The sequence below is a fragment of the Sapajus apella genome, unplaced genomic scaffold (assembly GCF_009761245.1).
Source record: "Sapajus apella isolate SASKATOON/1434 unplaced genomic scaffold, GSC_monkey_1.0 scaffold94, whole genome shotgun sequence".
In the NCBI taxonomy this organism is placed as follows: Eukaryota; Metazoa; Chordata; class Mammalia; order Primates; family Cebidae; genus Sapajus; species Sapajus apella.
In genome coordinates this window covers 5,902,683-5,908,682 of record NW_022437034.1, presented here as the reverse complement: position 1 = coordinate 5,908,682, position 6,000 = coordinate 5,902,683, and positions in this window count along the sequence as shown.

The following is a 6,000-nucleotide window of genomic DNA, read 5'->3' as shown; positions in this document are numbered from 1 at the left end:
GGAACATGTAGACTGGAGCAACACCATAATAGTAGGAAATTTTAATGTCTCAATTCCAACAACAGACAGATAATCAATAAGGAAGCATTGTACTTGAATTACACTTCAGACCAAGTAAACAGACATGTAGAGAACATTCTACCTATTCTTTAAGTCAAAGAGTAAGTTAGAGGGGAAATTTGTAAAAAGTCTTGAGACAAAAATGAAAACATACGGCCAGGCGTGGTGGCTCAAGCCTGTAATCCCAGCACTTTGGGAGGCCGAGGCGGGTGGATCACAAGGTCAAGAGATCGAGACCATCCTGGTCAACACAGTGAAACCCCGTCTCTACTAAAACTACAAAAAATTAGCTGGGCATGGTGGCGCATGCCTGTAGTCCCAGCTACTCAGGAGGCTGAGGCAGGAGAATTGCCTGAACCCAGGAGGCGGAGGTTGGGGTGAGCCGAGATCGCGCCATTGCACTCCAGCCTGGGTAACAAGAGCGAAACTCCGTCTCAAAAAAAAAAAAAAAAAAAGTGATCATCTCCATAGATGCAGAAAAAAACATTTGACAAAATTCAAGATCTATTTATGATAAAAACTCTCAGCAAGTTAGGTATAGAAAGAATGTTCCTTAATACAATTAAGACCATATATGACAGGGCCACATCTAATATTATACTCAATGATGAAAACTTGAAGGATTTTCCTCTACAGTCAAGAACCAGACAAAGATGCCCATTTCCACACTTTGGCTCAACATAGTACTAAAAGTGCTAGTCAGAGTAATTAGGCAAGAAAAGAAAATAAAAGGCATCCAAATAGGAAAGGAAAAAGTGAAACTGTCTGTGTTGATGATACAATCTTATATATACAAAATCCAAAAGATTCTACCAAAAAACTATTAGAACTGGTAAATAAATGAAGTTGCAGGAAACAAAATCAACATACAAAAGAGTAGTGCTTTCATACACTGACAATGATCTGGAAAAAAAATAAGAAAATCCCATTTACGAAAATAGCAAAATAAAATACTTAGGAGTAAATTTAACCAAGGAAGTGAAAGATCTGTATGCTAAAAACTATAAACATTGTTGAAAGAAATTTAAGAGTCCGTTGGATACATTAAATATGTTAAAAAAGAAACTAAAGAGGACATAAATAAGTGGAAAGATATACTTTGTTCATGCAATGGAAGAATAAATATTTTTTAAATGTCCATACTACCCAAAGCAATCTACAGATTCAATGCAATCTCTATCAAAATTCCAGTGTCATTCTTTTTTTTTGAGACAGGGTCTGGCTCTGTTGCCCAGGCAGAAGTGTTCACTGTAGTTTCTGCCTCCCAGGCTTAAGCCATCCTTCCACCTCCACCTCCACCTCCTGAGTAGCTGGGACTATAGGTGCATGCTACCATATCTGGCCAATTTTTATATGTTTTATAGACACAGGGTCTTACTTTGTTGCCCAGGCTGGTCTCAAACTCCTTAGCTCAAGCAATCTGACTGCCTCAGTTTACCAAAGTGCTGAGATTACAGGCTTGACTCACCACACCTGGCCTACAATGCCATTCTTCACAGAGAGAGAGAGAAAAAAAAAAACCTTGAAATTTATATAGAAGCACCTAAGACCTGAATAACCAAAGCAATCTCGACTAACAAACAAAGGAGGAGGCATCACACTACTGGATTTCAAAATATATTAGAAAGCTATAGTAACCAAACTGTATGGTACTGCCATAAAAACAAACCTATTGACCAATGGAATAGGATGGAGATTCCAGAAATAAACCCATACATCTACGGTCAATTGATTTACGACAAAGGTGCCGAGAATACACAATGGGGAAAGGACAGTCTTTTTAATAAATGGTGCTGAGAAAACTTCCATTCTTCCATATGTAGATATCCATATATGGAAGAATGAAAATAGCTCCTTATCTCATCTCATACAATAAACAACTTTGCCAGGTGCTGTTTGTGGGGCTAAGGCAGGAGGATCACTTGAGCATAGGAGTTTGGGACCAGCCTGGGAAACACAGAGAAACCCCAGCTATACAAAAAATAAAAGTAAATTAGCTGGTTGTGGTGGTGCATGCCTGTGGTCTCAGCTACTTGGGAGGCTGAGGTGGGAAGATTATTTGAGCTTGGGAGGTTGAGGCTGCAGTGAGCTGTGACTGTACTATTGTACTTCAGCCTGGATGATAGAGTGTAAAAAGTCAAATGTAACATCTGAAACTATAAAACTTCTAGAAGAAAACAGGAGAAAAGCTTCATGACATTGATCTGGACAGTGGTTTCCTGAAATGACTCCAAAAGCACAGGTAATGAAAACAAAAAAAGAAAAATAGGATCACATCAAAAAAAGCTTATGCATAGTAAGGAATTAATAAAGCAAAAATACACCCCACAGATTGGAAGAAAATATTTGTAAATCATACATCACATAAGGGGCTAATATTCAAAATATATAAGGAACTCAAACTACTCAGTAATAAGAAAACAACCCTATTAAAATGTGAAAAGGACACGAATAGACATTTTGCAAAAGAAGCAATATGAATGGCCAACAGATATGTGAAAACATTCTCAAGATCTCTAGTCATCAGAGAAATGAAATTAAAACCACAATGAGGTATATCACCTCTTACCTGTTAGATTGGCTATTATCAAAAACATGAAAGAGAAGAAATGCTGGTGAAGATGTGGAGAAAAGGGAACCCTTGGCTACTGTTGATGATATTGTAAGTAGTTAGTATAGTCATTTTGGAAAACAGCATAGAGGTTCCTCAAGAAACTAAAAATATAATTACCACATGATCTAACAGTCCCACTTCTTGGCATATACCCAAAGGAATTGGAATCAGTATGTCACAGACATGTCTGTTTTCTCATGCTCACAGCAGCATTATTCACAATAGCCAAGATACGGAAACAACCAAAGTGCCCATCAATGGATAAATGAATTTTAGAATTTGACTTATATACATAATGGAATACTACAATTCAGCCTTTAAAAAAATACAAAGTTGGCGAGGTGCAGTGGCTCACTCCTTTAATCTCAGCACTTTGGGAGGCTGAGGTGGGAGGATCGCTTGAGGCCAGGAGTTCAAGCGCCTGGCCAGTATGGCAAAACCCCATCTCTACTAAAAACACAAAAATTAGCCACATGCCTGTAATTCCAGCTACTAGGGTGGCTGAGGCATGAGAATTGCTTGCCAAGAGGCAGAGGTTGTGTACTGAGCCAACATGCCACACTACACTCCAGCCTGGGCAACAGAGTTAAGACCCTGTCTGAAAAATTTTTTTTTTTTTTGTATTATCTTTCATCTGCTTATCTCCCTCTTTATGTTTCTTATTTTTTGATGCACTTTAGCACAGGTTGAAAACCTCAGAACACTTTATCTCTATCAGTACATATATTATTTAACTAGAATTCAGTATTTGCTTATAATTCTTTTTTTTTTTTCAGGCAGGCTTTCACTCAGGCTGGAATACAGTTGTGCAGTCAAGGCTCACTGCATCCTTGACCTCCTGGGATCAAGTGATCCTCCCACCTCAGTCTCCTGAGTAGCTGGGGCCACAGCCATGCACAACCATGCCCAGCAAATTTTTGTAGTGTTTTTTTTTTTTTTTTTGTAGATGGAGTTTTGCCATGTTGCCCAGCTCTTGGGCTCAAATGATCCACCTACCTTGGCCTCCCAAAGTGCTGGGATTACTGGTGTGAGCCACTACAGCCAGCCTATAATTCTTTTGTGTGTGTGTGTGTGTGTGTGAGGTTGTGAGGTAAAACTTAAATATAATGAAATCACATAACTAAAGTGGGCTATTTCCTGAGCGTTGACAAATGCATACACCTATGTAATCCTATTACGATGCAGCCCATCACCATCAGTTCAGAAAGTCCCCTCAGACCCTTTCTGGTCAGTTTCCACTTTCTTCCTCCCCTACAAAGGCAACCACTGCTCTTTTTCTCTATAGGTTGCTTTGCTCGCTCTAGACTTTCAAATACAGCTAGTGCTCGACTTATGACCACAATTGGGACCGGCAGACCGATCGTAACACGATTTGGTCGTAAGTTGAGTAGGCTATATGTACAGTTGAAATGGTGCATGTGGAGATGGTAGTGCTGCTGGAAGCTGGTCCGCACTGTCCTATGCCCAGCTGGGCAACGTTTGCGCTGCCAGATATGTGGAGCAGTCGTGGCTAGCGATTGTGGTCGTAAAGTCGAATGGTCGTAAGTTGCATAGGTCGTAAGTCGATCAATACCTGTACAAGGAAACTCGCAGTTTGTATGCTTTTTGTATCTGGTTTAACTCAGTAAGGTTTTCCACTTTTGAACGGATTCATGTTGTTTTATCAGCAGTTAATTTCTTCCTTTTCCTATTTTTTTTTTTTTGAGACAGGGTCTGCCTCTGTCACCCGGGATAGAGTGCAGTGGCCCAATCATGGCTCACTGCAGTCTTGACCTGGGCTCGAGCAATTCTTCCACCTCAGCCTCCTGGGTAGCAAATACAGGTGTGCACCACCATGCCCAGCTAATTTTGCTTTTTATTTTTCTGTAGAGATGGGGGCCTCACTATATTATCCAGGCTGGTCTTAACCCCTGGGCTCAAGTGATCCTCCCACATCGACCTCCCAAATTGCTGGGACTACAGGCATGGGCCATCACACTTGGTCCTCTATTCCACTATTTGAATATGTCAGTTTATCCACTCTCCTGCTGATGGACAACTATCTCTTTCCAGTTTTTGGCAATGATGAATAAAACTGCTACAAGTCCTTTGGTGTATCCACCAAAGTTATACTTTAACTTCTGTTGGGTAAATACCAAGAAGTGAAATAGCTAGGTGAAAGAATAGGTGTATATTTACTTTTTTATAAGAAACTTAAGGGTCTTTTCGCAGTGATTGTTCAGTTTTACATCAGCAATGTTCAGTGGTTGTTCAGTCCATCAGCAACGTTGCTCCATGTCTTCTCTAACATTTGGTGTTGTCATTTAAATTTTAGTCATTCTAGTGTAGTAGTATCTCAATGAGGTCTTAAAATTTATTTCTCCCATGATAATAATATTGAATTCTTTATCATTCAAATTGATATATCATTCATGATTTATCAATCATGCTTATTAGTGATTCATATATCTTCTTTTGTTAAGTATCTGTATTTTTGAATTGTAAGAGTATTAAGATATATTCTGGTTATGAGTTCAGATATATGTGTTGTAATTATAGTATCCTGGCCTATGGGGGATTGTAATGGTGTCTTTAGATGAACATAAAGTTCTAATTTTTTTGAAATCTGATTTATCAATATTTTTGTTATATGGTTAGTGCTCTCATGATTCTTTCCAAGAACTTTTGCTTATCTCGAGCTGGGCAAATATTCTCCTGTTTTCTTCTATAAGCCTAGTAGTTTTAGCTTTTATCTTGTGACCGTGATTTATCTCTAATTTTTTGTATGGTGTGAGGTCAGGGTCAAAGATTCACTTTTTTTCCTTATGAATATCAAGTTTTTATAGCATTATCTATTGAGAAAAATATCCTTTTCCCAATGGATTGCTTTGGCACCGCTGTAAAATATCAAACTACTTTATATTTAAATTAATTGTACTACAGATAGTCCTCAACTTTCTATAGTTTGAATTACAAGTTTTATTTATTTATTTATTTGAGGCAGGGTCTTGCTCTGTTGCCCAGGCTGGCGTACAGTGGTGTGATCATGGCTTACTGTAGCCTCAGACTCCTGGGCTCAAGCAATCCTCCCAACTCAGCCTCCTATGTAGCTGAGCCTATAGGTATAAACCACCACAGCTAATTTGTTGTTGTTGTTGTTGAGATGGAGTCTTGCTCTGTCTTCCAGGCTGGCGTGCAGTGGTGTGATCTTGGCTCACTGCAACCTCCGCCTCCTGGGTTCAAGCAAATCTCCTGTGTCGGCCTCCCAAATAGATGGGATTACAGGCAACTACCACCATGCCACCATGCCTGGCAAAATTTTTGTATTTTTTTCCCTTGAGATGGAG